The 17,250-nt window shown below is 47.3% G+C and overlaps 2 long non-coding RNA genes across 3 annotated transcripts; one reads left to right on the forward strand and one right to left on the reverse strand.

Moving 5' to 3' along the window:
- The first annotated feature begins 203 nt into the window (after positions 1 to 203).
- LOC146757444 (uncharacterized) lies at positions 204 to 4,626 on the forward strand. The gene is made up of 3 exons (XR_014936226.1): positions 204 to 470; positions 675 to 800; positions 4,404 to 4,626. It is a non-coding gene; the product is annotated as an uncharacterized LOC146757444 (long non-coding RNA).
- On the reverse strand, positions 4,584 to 17,183 carry LOC107321721 (uncharacterized). Of its 2 annotated transcripts, none has more exons than XR_001558652.3 (3): positions 16,287 to 16,444; positions 8,614 to 8,697; positions 4,584 to 4,847 (listed from the first exon to the last, which is right to left on the reverse strand). It is a non-coding gene; the product is annotated as an uncharacterized LOC107321721 (long non-coding RNA). The 2 variants fall into 2 exon arrangements; XR_014936224.1 differs by lacking the exons at positions 4,584 to 4,847; positions 8,614 to 8,697 and adding exons at positions 12,503 to 12,687; positions 17,005 to 17,183 and having other exon boundaries at positions 16,287 to 16,458.
- Between the last annotated feature and the right edge of the window lie 67 nt (positions 17,184 to 17,250).

Below are 17,250 nucleotides of genomic sequence, written 5' to 3' on the forward strand. Positions count from 1 at the left end.
GTAATGGAAAGAATACCAAACTTAGTCTCTTGGCCCCCCGCCCCGCTGGCTGTCTGGGCATTACCGCAGTGGAAAAACATTAAATAATCATAACTCGAGCCATCTGCCAATAACGGGACGTGCTGCGCGGCCCAACAGTTGGAGGCACCCGGCCAAATCCCTCCCAGCACCAACTGTCTGCCCCCACAGACCATTCGCTTTCTGCAAACACAATGAGGGCCCCGAGGCGCAGGATGAACATCAAGGCAGAATTACAGCGGTGCTGCGCTCCCAACAAATTGCCCTTTTCTGCTCTTCTGGTGGGAGGGAAAAGGGGAGGTGCGAAGCTGATGAGTTTTCCCAATAGCGTGAAATGGGAACATCTGTTTGGTGACTGTGTGAGAGCCACGTTGCGTTTCTTTACCTCCACCAACTGCCTGGAATGGGGAGACAGAGATGGGAGTTACAGCCCAAACAACAGCGTTATGAAGGTACTTTGGTCTTGCTGGCTTGGAGAAAGATGGGGATGATGCTGATTGCAAGTACTGCAAAGGGGGGCTCCTGCGTTCTGCAGCAATACCTCCAGGCAGACAAAGCCTCCCTCCAGCAGCACCCAGCCACATGCACAGCACAACCCCAGCATGGGGGATGATGCCACAACACGGGTGCCAAGACAACCCCTTTTCATTTCTTAGGTCCTGAGGCAGCAGGACTCCGTCTTCAGCCTGAAATACATTGACCTGCTGAAATGAATACATGTCTTCATAACAAATACACAGTCCTTGAGGCAGCCGTGAATTGAAGCTTTGACATTCAGAGAGGTAAGGGCCTGAAGAGACGTCTGTGCTTCAGCCCAAAGGGGACCCGCCCCCAGCACGGCTCTGGGCTGTATTTCTTCCCCGTGCTAATTTTACTAAAGACACAACTCATATCCCTGTTGATTGAACAGTTTTGTGTTGACAGCATTGGAGATTTGTGATGAAACTTATCATCAACACCGAGTGCGGGCCATTAGTACCAGTCAGAGTAGCTAGCTGCTGCCGCTATATATTACAGCACCCTTCAGAGACAAACATACACATTTATATGTCACTTGTTGCAATATAAATGCTAACTTGTACCTCTTTCAAAACTTTTAATGAATTGTAGACATTTCATGAGATTTATAGCGTGAACCCGACTGCTCAAAACGTTGCTTTAAACATATTTGTCACTTTGGCAACGGAACAAAAAACAAAGCTGGAAGATATTGCCTTTAGAAATAAATCATAAATATACGCATCCTAAAGGGGGTTTATTTTGGTCATTAATAGTTGATGCTCCCCCCCCAGCTCAGGATTTAAAGTTAAATTATGCAAAATCAAAAACAAACCTTATAATACTTAATCAAACATGCATAAAACTGTCAGGACCAAATAAATTCTCTCAATTAACTCGCTTCAGATTGTGATTGCATTTACTAATTTAATCAACACTAGAATAATTTGGAGAGCTGCTAATGATAAATTACCGTGGTGCTGCACATGAAGAGCCTCCAATGCAGTGTGTGCTGAGATGAGAATGCAAGACGTGCTTGCCAGGCTGGGGGCAGGATGGAGCAGCAGCTGAGTTGTCACAACTGTTTTGTAGTGGAAATGTCTTATTCCCATCTTTTTTTGGGGTATTTATTTTACAGTAAATAGTTAAAACACATCTCATGGATGGCTCTTTTCTGAACAAATTAGTGTTCACTCATGGAGTCGTTCTCCTTCCAACGTGGGAGGAGTTTAGAAGCGAAGCAATTCCATCCACAGGCATTAGCTCAGTGTGTGACTGAGACCTTCAGCTCTGAACACAAGGCAGGGGCTGCAGCCTCCCATCCTGCTCTCCAGCTCCAATGCACCACTGCACTCCTGGAGCTGGAGTAAGAGCTTCGTCATGCTGCGATGTCCTTTAGCTCTGTCCTTTTGCACTTTGATTGGAGCTGCTCTTACAATAAAATGGATCTGACCCCTGTCTAGGAAAAGCTTTCAATACTATTGCTTGTGGAGGGCTAAACATCTGATTTTTTGCAAGCATAAGCAAGGTTGTATGGAGAGGTTTTCTTTTACAGGTTCGTGTGAAGGAGGCTGTGAGGTATCCAACCCTGGATCTCCAAAAATCAGACCTTTATGTGGTCCATAACCTTTCTACATCTGTTTTACAAAGCATAACAATGACCATATAGTGACTGTGGGAACAAACTCATTGCAGTGCTCTTTCCCTCTTCCCCACACCCTCTCTGTAAAATATACTTCATAGAGGGCAGCTTCCCCTTTTTCTCACCTTTTATTTGAATCAGGGCTTGTGCTGTATAAACGTAGAGCTCTTACACCATTTGGTCAGCAGCAGAAATATACAGGCACAAACCTGTGTGTGCTGAAGATATATCCAGTATACAGCTCACAGTTCTACTTCAGCAGCCCAGAAACAACTGCTTGCTCTGTATAACTCCATAGCCTTAGGAAGGTCTTATAGCCATAATTCCAGGTCTTAAAGACAATAAACATGTTGATGTGAGGTTTTGCAAGCTAGCATTCATTGCTGGTTACCTCTGATATCCAAACCCACCATTCCAAACCAGCAGCACCTGTACGAACCCCTGTGGGTTCTGCTGTAAAGCTGAAATATAACAAACTGAGGATTTAATTCTTCCCTTTTCCTTAAAGGAGATTTAGGGTCAAGTCTCAACCTTAAATTTTAGATGTAATCGATCTACCCAACAAATCTACACTGCAAAAGCTGGGGTAATAATTTTTCCTTATTACTCCTTTCCAGATCTCATCTCTTAGCTTAAATGTCAGCTTTAATCAGTTTGAAGAGATTTGCATGTGGTAAATAATAATGCAGTAGATTAGACTAATCAAACCAAATTCCACATAGCAGAAAGCAGAACCAATTCCTGCTCCTGCAGTGGTGCTGTACCAGCTCCAGGGTCCTGCAGCTCTCCCTGCATCAGTCAGCACACAAAGCCACCACGGCACCGCCCTCAGCACCAAGGGGTTTGCTATATCAGAAACCCTCCTTTTCTTTGGGGTGCATGGAAGGCATCGATGCAATTTTTCCTTTCCTTCTTTGCTCTTTCCCTCACGGCATCTCTCAGACCAGCAGGTTCAGCCTCTGGCTCCGCATCCCCGCCGTCCCCGGGGTTGGCATTGCGCGTACGGTCGCGCCCCGCCAGGCGGAGCTGCTGTCCCAGCGTTACGGCGGCTCCGAGCGCTTCTCCAACCCCAGACCCCGGGGTCGGGACAACTTTGTGTCCGCTGAGGGTTCGGTACCGTCCGTCCCACAGAGAATGTGCGCTCAGTGCGGAGCAGCGCCTTGATGGTGGGTGGGGAGAAGCTCCTGGAGCTTTGTGCTTTGTGGACATCGCGTCTGTTCGGGCTGTGCGTTGGAGCTTCATGATCCTTGGGGTCCCTTCCAACCCGGGTCATTGTGTGAGTGCACTGTGGAGGAGGAAAGGGCTTTTCAGAGTCATTACACAGCATCAGCCCTACGAATAAAGACAGGCTGAGAGAAGAGTAATAAAGGATTTATCAGATCATCTTCAAACAAACCCGCATGTAAAAGCAGCGTCTTTTCAAACACGAAAACCACTGTAGTAATCTAAAGCAGATTTCCCTGTAGATCAGAGCTCTGCCTCTCTATTTACCCTCAGACTGGGGAAATGAGGATCTCAAGTTGCCCCTACCTCCAAAGGGAAATTCATTTTATCAGTGCAGAGAGCACAGAAATAAGAGCTGCAAGCATTGCTTCCAAAAATGCAGCACTATCACCCTCTCAATGGACACATTGGCCCATTTTTCTGCCTGGCTTTTTTGAAGTCTGAGTGTTGGCACCAGCAAACCAAGTGACCCCATCAGGAGCTGCACCCAGGAGGCAGCATTTTGCACAAGGCTGCTGCCAGCTCTATGGGGCTGGGAAGGGACCCACGATTCACCTCCGTTCTGTTCTCCCCATGTTCATCGCAGGCAGAGCAGCCCTCAACTTCATAATGCAACGTGTTGCCAACAAGAACGTGAAGGAGACAAAAACCCAAAGCCCTCATCAATCACAGCCCAGCTCCCGGTACAATTAGCAGCTTCTATTATCTTAAGAATGACACTTGTAGCACAGAGCAGAGCACGGTGCACCTTGTGTTATAATACAGCTTGCAAAAAAAAAAAGAGAAGGCTCGAATTGCATTAACATTGCATTAGATTCCCATGACTTTTTATATCAGCACTTGTGAGTTATTTATGAATTCATTTATTTACAAGGACAGCCCTTTCTGCATTCAGTTGCCATGGTTCCTTTAACTCCTGTATCTTATTAATTCTGGATGTTATGAAATAAATACACAACAGACAAGCACCGGGTGTCATTTCCCCCCCCCCCCCCTCAGTTACCCCCTTTATATTTTGCAGCTTCATTCACTGTGTCCTGGGCGGAAAAGCCCCAGCACCTCCCTGCACTACAGCCCAGGGCGATGCTGGGGCTGTCTGGGATGGAGGATGGTCCTACAGCCAGGATCCCGAAGCCAGCATGCTGGAAGCGTGTTGTAATAGAATTCCACAAGAAAATTAAATCAATTACTGAGTCTAATAAAGCTCTGAAGGTTTTTAATTAAACTAAGTTTTAATTAAAGCAGCACGAGCTTGTGCTCCTTTGATATTCTGCCTCAGACCCCAGAGGATTGCAACTCCTTTTGGTAATTTACGTGGGCTGGATCAATCACGAGAGGCACACGAGTGTGAGAACTCTGTCAGTTCCATAGGATGGAATACTGAGTGCTGGGAAGCAGATGGGGTGGGAGCAAACAGCAGCCTGAGCCAAGCCCATAGCAGGGGATGCCATCACCCAAAGGGCTCCTGCAGGGAGAAGGAGCAGATGAGAGTTAGGTCACCCAACTTGCACATCTGGTAAGTGGCCACAGGATGTTCTGCCTCTATTTTAGTCTTGTTTTGTACACAATATGCCCCAAACATGCTTTGTTTCTTAAGGAGATAAGGATCTTTATGTAACCCATTTTTCCTTAACACTAAGTCCTTTGTCAGGATTAAAGGATCCCAAAACATCTGTATGAGCTTGGGTGGCAGATGCACAAAGAAAGCAGCCTGAAATAACATGGAATATTAACCTACTAAATGAGGTATTTAAAAAGTAAAAAGACCCTTTTGCATTCTTACTTACATTCTTACATTCCTGACCCTGGCTGCACAATGCAGATGAAAACAACAGCATTGCCATCCTCTGTGACTTTCATTCCAGCACTCATACCTGATGTTTCTCTTCTTTTTTAATGGGGACAACATCACTTTCTTTGCACCAGTCCACACCACCTTGCTCAGAAAGATACCATAAATCCCCTTTTAGCATCCTACTAAACCAAGGAGCACAGTGCAGTCCCCCAGAGCTATTTTTGTAAGCTCTGCACCACTTTTGCCCAGCTGCTGATCTCACACACTCCCTCCCATGTAACGAACATCAGCTGAGCAAGGCAACTGCCCTCCCTCTGCCTCCCCTCGGTGTGGCATTGCTGCACACCTGGGCTGCACACGTGGAAAGGAAGGGAAAGAGACTGACATGGATGGATGGATGGATGGATGGATGGATGGATGGATGGATGGATGGATGGATGGATGGATGGGTGGATGGATAGATGGACGAGAGCACCCAGCAGCTGCCATCCCAAAGGCTTTGCCAGTAACCGAGATCAAACCTAATTCAGAAGTGACCCCACAGAGCAGGTCAGAAGCACCCCAGAGTGCTGAGCAGGCTGCCAGCAGCCCCCACCATTCCCACTTCCCGGCCCATTTCCAGCAATCCATACTGGCCCATCCGTCCTGGCCGTGGCCAGCTCACAGCCATTAGTGTGATTACTGGGGGTCGTGAAGTTCAAACAAAAATGTCAATTTTCATCTGGAAGAATGGTCCCATTTTAGGAGCCAAAGGGATTTCTTTTCTCTCTCTCAGAGCCCCCGACTGTGAAATCATTGCTCCCTGAAGGCTTGCAAATTTCTGGCCAGCGAAAGGTGCCAATAGCTCCTGAGCCAATAAAAAGATTAACAAGGGTCACTGGTGCTTCCCTCCCTGGCTGCACTCGAAGGCTCTGGGGCCTATTTTGAAGATATTAACCGTTGCCTTTACCTCCTGCACGTTTATCACAGGGTTCAGGTCTGTATGGATTTATCGATGAGATGCTGCCATCAATCTCCCCAGCAGAGTGCCAGCCCCAGAGTCACCTGGGTGACATCACCCGAATGGGGGCATTGAGCAGGGACAGGAGGAAGAAGATTGAAATGACACAAAGCAGCTGCTGGGGGAGATGCAGGCACTGCTCAGGGGCAGAGGCTGCTTCACATAAGGGTTGGGGTACAGTCTGCCCCACATGCATTGGTTTGGGGTCAGGGTGCAGCCTTCACGTTGAATATTTCCTGTTCTGTAGAAATTTGAGATAGGTCCCTATAGCCTGTCCACAGTCTTGTGGCACTGTGGGGTGGCACATGGCAGTGTAAGGGGATATATGGTAATGGTGAATCATGGTGACACCTGACAGACCAGGGACACGTATGGCCATGGTGGGTGGCACTGTGCCCATGGGATACCCAGGTTACCCTGTGCCTACAGCCCCAGGGCTGCTCAGCCCACCTGGGACATGTCATGGATTTCAGGTGGGTTTTTTCTTTCTTGTCATTGTGTTAAATAATTAAGTCTGTTCCATCTTTACCTACTGACAATGTGGCCCTTAATTAAGTGGTTTAATTAGATGCTGGCAGCTTTAATTAAGTTTAGGAAGCTGGAGGTGACTGGGAGCCTTTAGCTGAGTTCTGAAGCTTTTCCCTAGGGTTGCGATATGGGAGATTCCTTTGCTCCATGCTCCGGTCTCTGGGCAGGGACCCAAGGCAGAGCCTTTTGTCCCCACTGTGTCCCCCTGTGGCTGCTCGGTGCACTGTTGGCTCTGAGGTGTCAGGGAGCCAAGTTCTGCCTGGGACCATGGCTTGGACTGAGCATGAGGCTGGGATATAGAGACAGAACAGGACCCACATCGGGCAGAGGAGCAGCATCTGCAATTCTACACCATGCGTGGGGCTGTCTAAAAGATGTATTGCTTTTTAATAATGTAAATATGTAAATATTACTGAGGTGCCATTAATCCTCCTTGCCTCAACTTGATACCACTCTTAAGAACAAATGTAATAAGATATTATTAATATGCAAAGTAATAGCATGTTCACCTGGTGAACGTCAATGCATTGCAGAGCTGAGCAGCAGCGAGTAGCACTGGGGAGCAACCTGTCCCCCCCCAGCCCATGGGATGGCTGTGCCACTCTGAGCCCTGCAGGCACAGCCCACTGCTGCCTCTCCTCTGCAGCAATGCCTTCACTGCTGGGTTGCTGCAAAGCCTCATGTATTTTCCTGAAGGATTTCCTGGCCCTCTCTCTTTAGTTTTGTGCAAGAAGAGGGGGAGCATGGCTGGTCCCAGGGTATGGATGTGCAGGGATTGAATAGGAAATTGTTCTGTGCAAATGGTGCTTTGGTTCACATCGGCCCTGCTCTGTAAATCTGCTCAACCTTCTTGCAGGGGAAACTCAGGGAGATAACCAATATTTCAACAGCACAGACTGGTGGAGACCTTCACCTCTTGGTGTCCCCCTGGGCGTGAGAGCAGAGAGCAGTTCAGGCATGAGCATGGCCATGGTTAATGCAAAAATTAACCTGCTGTCCTCACTTGGGTCAAAGTAATTTCATTTAATTTGATAATCTGGGCCCTTTATCATTAATGAGTCCTTGGGGGGGTGGGGGTCAGAGCCTCTTTTTGGCTGAAGAAAGCAGCAGAGATTATTTTTAACACTCAGACCACTCAATAAAGCAGGAATACTTCTTCTATTGACAGCGCTGTTGGTTTTCTCTTTGGTGGCTGAATGGAAATAGCCAAATTAATCTCTAATTAAATCTGAAACGAATCCTCAGTTTCACAGTTAATCAACCCCAGAACCACAGATTTACCTGTGTAAAATGTACTGAGAATAACCAGGACTGTATCAAAGAAAATGAATCAAAAAACATTTGCTCCCTATTTCTCTCTATACAAGAAACTGGGCAGTAAGCACGAAAACTACCAGGCTGCCACCGAGCACTGATGGACTGATCTCCTTGCAAAGATGTTGGTTAAACCACCCCAGGCACAGCTTCAGAACCAATCAGATTTGGGCTGCTCATGCTCTCCTCTGCTCCCATTCCTACTGCACTTCTTGCACAGACCCAGATCCCTTTCTTGTCTCCGGGCTGCATGGGGCAGCTGTGTGCAAACTGCCTGACCTCTCTAGGCATGACCCTTCCCTTTCCTCCCAGGTTTCTTTATGCATCATCACTTTAGCAGGGTTTATTGTCCTGGAAATCTGTTTGCCACATGTTAGCTGGAGCTCTCTGCTAAGGTCCTTGGTTAAATATTCATGCAGAGGTTGCTATTAAAGCAGGGGTGAGAACTCGGGTTACATGCAGGAGACGAGGAGATGGCTGTGCTGGCACAGGAGACAGCCTCAATATCAGGTTAAGAATCCTTGTGGAAACGCCTCACCCCACATAAGGTCTGGGTGTGGAGTGGTAGGGGAAGATCCCCCACATATTAGTTACCTGTGTGAGGTTGGCAAAGCAGGGCCCTGAAATTCTTCTTGTGTAGGATGGTAGGAGATGAAGTCCTGTGTGGCTCTGAGGGCACTAAAGAAGCAAAAGAGAATTCTGAATAAGGTTGAGTTTCTAAGATGGGAAGAAAAAGGCAATACCTGTGGATGTGGGATCAGGGGCTGCAGCTTCACCTCCATGCATGGGGCAAGGAGAATGCTGGGCAGGGAGCAGCACCCAACCCTGAGTGGGGGCTGCAGTGAGGAGGGGATCGGGACATTGCAGGGGGACAGACCACCCAGCAGCATCCTGCCCTCCCTCCTGGGGATAGGAACCGCGAGGGCAAAAGGACAAGGGAGCAGAAGTCAACCCCGGGGTGTTGGGTAACCGTCACCTGAGCTCTGCCTAAAGGTGACTTCCTCATGAATGGCTCCCAGAACACCAACACGCCAAGCTGGTGAATTATGCAGGGCAGCCCTGAGCCGAGCAGATGGCATTGCTGCTGTAACGTGAGCAGCAGCACTCGACAAAATGCAAAGCCCAGCAATTAACCTTTTTGAAGGTTTCCTCTTGTCCTGGGGATTAAACCTCCTCCAGTCCCCCTGTGCTCCATTCCTACTCAAGAGAAAGGAATAATCCCCCAAACAAACAAGGGAAATAGACTTTATAGCCCCAAGGTGGGCTTCCATAAACAGCACAGCACCACTGGGTCTGATGCTGACTCCTCATGTAGGCAGTGCAATGCCTCAGCTCGGGAGCTTATTGCTGCCTTGAACCAATGCCATCCCCTTATTTGTCTCTGAGATGAAATTTTGGCTCCAGAGGATACCTGGAAACTGTTTGGGATGCAGTTTTTATTTACACTCCCAAGCTTCAGCGTTCTATTCTTCCCAAAGCCTGCCCTCCTGCAGCCTTGGCCAGGGTTGATTTATGAGAGGGAAGTAAAAGAAGAATAAATCATTATTATTATTTATTTCTTTTTTAGATGAAGAGAGAAAATTGTTCTTTTCGTCTTAGAGTGAAAAAAAACCCCACAATTCCCAATGTAAAGGTCTCAGGCCATGATTACTGGAAGAGGAGAAGGACAGACAAAGGAGGGAAATGGGGCTGGGGGACGGCAGCCCACCGTGACAGCACGGGTGAGGGATGTTTTCAACGCCCTGTTCCCTTCAGGCCCAGATTTACTGCAGCAGACAATGCTCAGAAACCCATGAGCATCCAACCTGCACTCAGGGCTCCTGCTATCAAATCCACTCCAGGCAGGGATGAAATGGGCTGGAGATGGCAAACCCTAAATTTGGTCCCTTTTCCCTTTCCCTGCATCTCCTGGGCTCCACTTTCTGAGTGCCACACACTGCGCTGGGCAGGGAGAACACCAGCAATGATTTACTTCTTAGAGAGAAAATGTATCTCCTGCCGGGCACTCACCTTGGTGTTTGACTAAAGCTATTATTTTTAACTATGATATTCAATCCTCTTCATGATTAAACTGATTAATTTCCAACAATGGAGTCTATATTGCCTAATACTTTTAATTAACAAAGTGTTGTACATATACTGGCAAAGCATTACTGGCACGATTCCTATGCAATACACTTAATTCCATAATAAATTATTGGCACGAAGGACTAAGATATAAGGCAGCCTGGAAGTGGCTGACAAGAGAGGACTTGAGACTCGTGGTCACTGCTTGGACTGTCGTGGAATGCCAGATCTATTCCTTGTTTCCTGATGTTCTTCAGTCAGGACTGGGGAAGGGAGCACCCAGAATGGAACCAGCTTGGCTTTGCCTTAGGGCAATAGTGGTTGTGGTGGGGGGGTTAATCCTGTGTTTATGAATGGTCATTGCAGCAGAGAGGGAAACCACACCTTGTAAAGTGAGGACATGAAGGTTAATGGAAGGATTCGATGTTTTCCGAGGTTTTTTACAAATTAGTTAAGAGATAAATACCCTGGGGCCACATGCTAAGCAAAATTCATTCCTTCGACTTTTATTGGATCACAGCGGAAGGAGTCGGCGGTCAGAGGTCATCAGTGTTGCTTTAAGGGGGTCAAAGTAATTAGCACCACGGATCACGCTGCTGGCTGTTCCCTCTTTGTTTCCAAAGCCTCGCTGACCTGGTCAGAACCTCCTGGCCCCACTGGTTGAAGGGACCTGGCTCAGCCCTCCTGCTCTGCTGGAGAAATCTTTAGGCTTTTTTCTCTTTCAGTTCAACATGCAGCCAAAAAGGAGGCAACCCATGGCACGCAGCCATATCCTTTTTCCCAATGGTGCGAGCTGTACTTCCCACAGGAGGGGAAAGTGATGTGCAGAGCAAGGAAGATGGAAGATCTCCATTGGGACATTGGTTGGGCCACTGGTTCTGCTGATGAGACTGAAGCTGGACTCCTAAAAGGGCAGCAGAGCCACAGGGACCAGCAGGGGCTTCTGTGGGCACCAGGGTGGTGGCAGATACAAGGAGAATGCACTTGCACTTTTCTGTTGCTTCGCCCACAGTGCTCGGTCAGCACATCATAATGATGAGTTTCATGCAAAAGCTGAGCCTAGCCTCAGTCTCATAAATTTGTTATGCATTACATCCAATTAATGTAAATTATTACAGCGACTAAATAATGGCTCTGCCATCCAGACAAGGGAATAATCAGAAGTGAGCCTGCAACTTCCCAAGGGCCCGGCTGAATTAACTCTTTCCCCATAACTCCACTGGACTAACAGAGCTGGGTACCAGCCCCACTCTTCTCATGGCAGGAACCCATCTGGCCCAGTGCCTGAGGCACAAGAGCCCGGGCATCAGCAGGGTGATGGCAGTAAGCAACTGCCTACCAGCACCCATGGCACCTGTCTGTCCTTCCATCACCAGCTGATGAACACCCTTCTCCCTGCCCCTCTTGCCTGCAGTGCCCCAGGCAGGGATCTTATGCTCATCAGCAGTGCCTCCATGTGCTGTGCTGTGAGACCAGGAGGGACCCTGCTGTGTTTTTCCAGGCAGAAGCGATCGTCAGTGTTTGCAATAATTCCGGGGTTCAGATTAAATGGAATAGAGGTGTGAGATCAAGGTAATAAATAAATAGTCCCCTCCCTGCCTCAGCGTGCTTCCCGTGTGTTCATCCTTAAGCCTTCCCACACTGTGCTGCTGCTCGGTTTGCTTGTGCCCAGCTCCTCGCCGTACCCATTTACCTTGGCAGAGCAGCCACAAATCATGCTGACACACCAATCAAGAGATCTGGAAATTTTTACACTGCTCCGTCTCTTGAAAGATGAGTCACCCCCTGCTCTGTGCTCGTGGGCACCCGGATAAATCTGTCACAACCTTCTCCTTCACTCAAGGTGCAAAATTCCTTCCCTTTTTTCAGCAGGGCTGTATTTCCTCTCTTTAAGCTCCTCTTCTTGCCCCAACGCGCATCCACAATCCTCAGCCATCTCAGTATATTTCTCCCTTTGTTCCTGTTTCACTGACAACTTCATCCTAATAGTCTCCTCAAAGGAATGATGAATGCATAAGCTGCATATTGATCACCACAGTGATTGATTACTGGATCTCTTTGACAGATGAGCCTACTAAGGTAGTTGCCAATATGGAGGTATGGATGGCAGGGCCCCCTTGTACAACAGTCTAATGGTATCTGACCTGATAGGGCAGCAAGGCAACTCCCTCATTTCAGCAGAAAGAAAGGCCTCTTTATACTCTTTATAAAATAATTCATAGGAAACTTAAAACACTCAGACACAGAGAGATTGCAAATGGGGAAATATGATGGATTATGGGTTGAAAGGAGCCGACTTCTGGAAGCTAAATTGATCCCCAGGAAAATGTTTTTGTCTGCTGTGAAAAATAGGCAATATCTCAGCAGCTCTGGAGGGCTATAATCTGGGAAATAATTTGCTTTTGATTTCCTTTAGTTTCAGGCATTATTATTATTTTATTTTTTTTTAAGTTGGTTCCTTGCAGGCTTTGTTCCTCAGCTGGGGGAATCAGTGGAGAAACAGTCAAGGGATTAAGCCATGCCGACAAACACCAGGTGATCCTTATGGTTATAAAGCCCTCACCCCTCGTTGTCACTTAGTCCATGGAGATGCTGCATCCCCTGCAAGAGGAAGCACGACAACCAAAGAAAGAAGGGTCAGGCACATCATAGAACACAAGTGCCTACATGTAAAGGGAGAATGATGTCCAGCTGTGATCCCTCAGAGCCCTGCAATCAGCTGGTGTATGCAGATATTACACACACACTCATTTTCTGAACGCTTCCTGGCTGTCAGAACCTGCCTGCAGGTACAGAATGGTGGGGCAGAACAGCAGCAAGGCAGCTTTTGATAACCCCCTCCAAGTCACAGCTCTTGGCATCTGCTGAACGGTCACAGGGCTGAGCTCACCGTGAGATGGTTGTGGCACCAACCCCATGTGGGGACAGGGAGACTGAGGCATAGGAAAAAACCAAGTGGGGATCAGCTCTGCGGTCCTGGAGCCAGCTGAAGACAAAAGCTTTTACTCTGGACAGAAAGGCGCCTTGCATCCCTGACTTAGGAGCTGCTAAACAGAACATAGGGTCGGTTGTTAGAACACATTCATCAGCTTGCTTTCAGAGTGGAACTCCTCTTGATCTCACTTTCTGTTTCTTATCAGCAAGCTTTGGCTCCAGAGAAGTGTGGAATGGACAGGCAGTAGCTCAGCATCCTGCTGCAGGAACACACAAACCCTGAGCCCCAGCAATCGATCCCCCACAGGGTGCAGCCTCCAGGACACGGTAACCAATTAGTTAGATTTCTACAGACTTTACATTCGGTGAGTAATCATCAGTAAGTAGAAATGAACTGAGCCTGGGCAGAGCACTGAGCCCAGTGGAGATGTTTTATTCATGGCCTTGACCACTGCATTCGCTGAGGAGGGTGTTTGGAGAGGGGTTCAGCCCTGTGAACATCCATGTGCACGTTTGACTTCACACTTACTCATATCAGATCCAAGAATTACCAAGGTTTTGAAGCTGCTTCCTTTGTATCTGGATAGCCAAACTGCTGTTCTATTGGAGGCACTGAGGCTTATTTTTCTCCTTCTAGAATAAATAGCATTTTCATTTCTCTTTTAATCAGCAGCTATCTAACAAGAATTAATAACGGCTTGAATGATAGAGACCAGTTCAACTAAGGCTAAATAACAAAGTAAAGCTTACAAGTGTGCGGGTAACATAGCAGATGGATTTTATCTTAAAAGGAAGATATTTAAGATAAAGCTGTGCAGATCAGAAGAACACACATGAAGTGGCTCCAGGAACAGATGTACGTTTGGGGTGCTGGGAGGGTCCAAATCTGTGAATTCCAATTCAAAGCAGCATTCAGCAGTATCACAATGTGATCTATGTCTGCTGCTGTCAGCAGCATTGGCACAGCCCGTGCACAAGCACTGCAGTGAACTTGCACACTCATGCACGTGGATCTATTCTACATAGAATTGATGCGTTCTGCAGCCATGCTCACAGGACATAGCACAGTAGGACACATTGCTGCAATGTACAGCTGTCAGTAACACCTACAGACCTGTAATGTTCTGCAGCTGGACTGTGGAAACAGAAGGAAGTTGCTTGGAAATGGCTAATTCCCAGCTTAACCAGGCTGTCTGTCAGTGTAACTCTTAGATGTGAAGTGAGAAGCTTCAATGGGAAGCTTAAAAATCAGAGAAATATGAGGAACTCCTTGATAAATGAAGGAGAACAGAAGAACTGCAGCACAGAAAACAACATAAGTATCACATCCTTCTGTGCTGTGTGAGGGGATTGCCTGTCTATGCATCAGCCCAACTGCATGCCCATAGCAGAGCCAAGGTGATTCATAGCCATGAGCCCACCTGGCTGGGTCTGCCTCCCACAACGTATCACACAGCACCAAGGGAGCAGCCTGGGGCCGACCAGAGCTCCCTCCAGGAGTGCAGCACCCAGCAGGACACGTCTCACTTGGCCTCCTGTCATTTGAGTCTCCAGATAGTTCACTGCATGAAACACTGTCCGGGCCTTTGGCAGGAAGTTGTGCTTAACGGCAGGCTCTCATCGGAGCCACTTGATTATATTAGACAGATAATTATTGATCCAGCTATAGTTTATCCTTGCTGCCTAATTTCAATAAACAGCAGCCTAGGAGAATTAGCAAGGGATTCTGTTCCCCCCCTCCCCCTGCTTCTTCAGGATTTGTCAGAAACACGATGATTTATGTGTATTCCAGTAAGATTCTCGCTTGTTGGCAGGCTGCAGGGACTGTTTGGGGTTGGAAGTGCTCAGCTTTATATTTAAATGCTTCCATGTGAGTATTCAGAGCTCTCACTGCCTCGCATTGTGATATCTGAATAATAACTGTGACTTATGCAAACCAGTTTTTAGCTGTTCACTGTGATCAATTTTTCATTTTAAGCAGCTCCCTGCCATCCTGGGGAAAAAAAGAGATCTGATAGGCAAGAAGGTAATAATGCTCTTCCCTTTTTAAATAATGCACAACTCATTTCTGGAGCAGTTTCAAACATGTTGCTTTCTATTAAGCTCAGATAATATTCTGAAGATGTTCCCTCCATGCTTTCAGGTGAGGCTTTGGGAATAATGAAGATGGTACAGTGCAGGGCACAGCCTGGATGGGCAAACACTCAGCAGCACAGCAGGGCTGCAGAGCACCAGGCTGGGCATAAAGGCAGAGGGGAGAACCAGGTGTGGAGTCAGGTCTATTGCAGGATGCTGGGTAAGCCTAAAAGAGCAACAGCTGCTGTCAGTCAGGGCAAGGATTAGGAAAATATTCACTCCTAGGCAGTACTCAAGCTGACCAGGTGTGTTAATGGGGAAAAGCTCTCCTGTTGTGGAACAGACATGGGAGGTTTAGGTTGGATCTTAGGAGGAAGTTTTTCATCCAGAGGGTGGTGACGCACTGTTCACAGGTTGCCCAAGGAGGCTGTGGATGCCCCATCCCTGCAGGCATTCAAGGCCAGGCTGGATGTGGCTCTGGGCAGCCTGGGCTGCTGGTTGGTGACCCTGCACATAGCAGGGGGTTGGAACTGGATGAGCACTGTGGGCCTTTGCAACCCAGGCCATTGTATGATTCAATGATAAGGGTTAAGTGGGTATCTTCACTGGAATGACCAGCAGCCTGTGGTCATTTCCCACACTGATTTCAGGAGTGTGCAGTGGACGCCTCTGAATTTCAGCCACTCTGTGACAAATAACTTCATAAAAAGCACCTTTTCTGATTTTTAAGAAATCCTCCCAAAGGAGAAGTGAAAGGAAACCATCATTGCTAACAGTTCAACCTCTGCACCAACAGTGGCTAATGAATGTTTAAAACCTTGGGTTTGTGTTATTTCTTCCTGCCTTTTTGGGAGTCGGTGCTGCTGGGGGTTCAGTTCTCTCTCACCAGCCCAATTTGGAAACCTGCTGTATGAGAGGCATGAGACTGATGTATGATGACAAGATTAACAGATGACTGCTTGGAAATACTCCGCTCTGTTCCAGGCTCAGGCTTCCCAATGGGAGCCAGAGTGCTGCTGCAGTTTTCTCAAGGCCGGTTAGATTGATGCTCTGGTATTTTACCTTATACCCAAGAGTCACGGTAGCCAAAAATCTTTCCTGAGCTGCCAGATAAAAAGGTCACATAGAAAATGACTTTCCTGAGCATCTGTGACAAATCCCTGACTCAGCAATATTCATCCATTCCCTACCTGAGATGCTGCAGCTCTTTGGAAACCTGGACATCTTGCAAGCATCAGCAAGGAACCCTTCTGTCCAGCAAAATGCAAGGCAGATTCTCCACACAACCTTCAATATTTCATACTGACACTCCACCAGTTACTTTCCAGAAGGATTTCAGGACAATCCTTTTCTTGCTGTAACCTTTGAATACAAAACCAAATGAACAGAAAAGCAAAAATAAAGGAAATCTCCTCCCATCTCTATTCCAAGGGCTCTTTTAGAAGAGGCCTTGTGTAATTTTTCCCTCTCTCGCAGTACAAGAGCCTGGGATCTCTCCTGTGCTGCATATTTAGTGAACAGCATCTGCAGCATCTTAATTACAGTAGCTGTTCTCATCTTAATCTCTCGCTTGAGAATAAGGTTAAGTGTAATCTGTCCTAGATTCTTATACAGATGGTTCATTTCTTAAATACTTGAGAAGACTTGAGGCGATCTTTAATTCCTTAATCTGGGAACCAGGACCAACCACCCTGATTCCAAGTGAGATTTCACCAGATTTTACGTGGAAAACACACCACCATCACCACCCCCAAAATGGGGCTCTTTCTTTTCGGTTTTCTTGCCTTCTAATAAAATTTGCTGGAGGTAAAAGAGACCCACACAACCCCCCCATCCCATCCCATCCCATCCCATCCCATCCCATCCCATTAATCCCAATAGCTGTGCAGCATCAAAGATTAATAGCACCTGAATGACGGGAGGAGGTAGCAGATCCTTCTTGACTTGAAATATGACAGTTTCTGATAAGTTCAGTAATACATTCAGCTGCTTCTCTCAACTGCAGTCAGATTGCTGACATCACCAGGAAAACACAGCACAACAAACTAAAGCCTGATTAAGGCCCAGATTTCCTTTCTGCAAGAAAACTGCATTTAACTAATTATGACTCTGGGAAGGAACAGACACACGATAGCTTTCAATTCAGTTTGTGTT

The sequence above is a fragment of the Coturnix japonica genome, chromosome 21 (genome assembly GCF_054131305.1).
Source record: "Coturnix japonica strain WE chromosome 21, WE-NBRP24, whole genome shotgun sequence".
NCBI classification, from domain to species: Eukaryota; Metazoa; Chordata; class Aves; order Galliformes; family Phasianidae; genus Coturnix; species Coturnix japonica.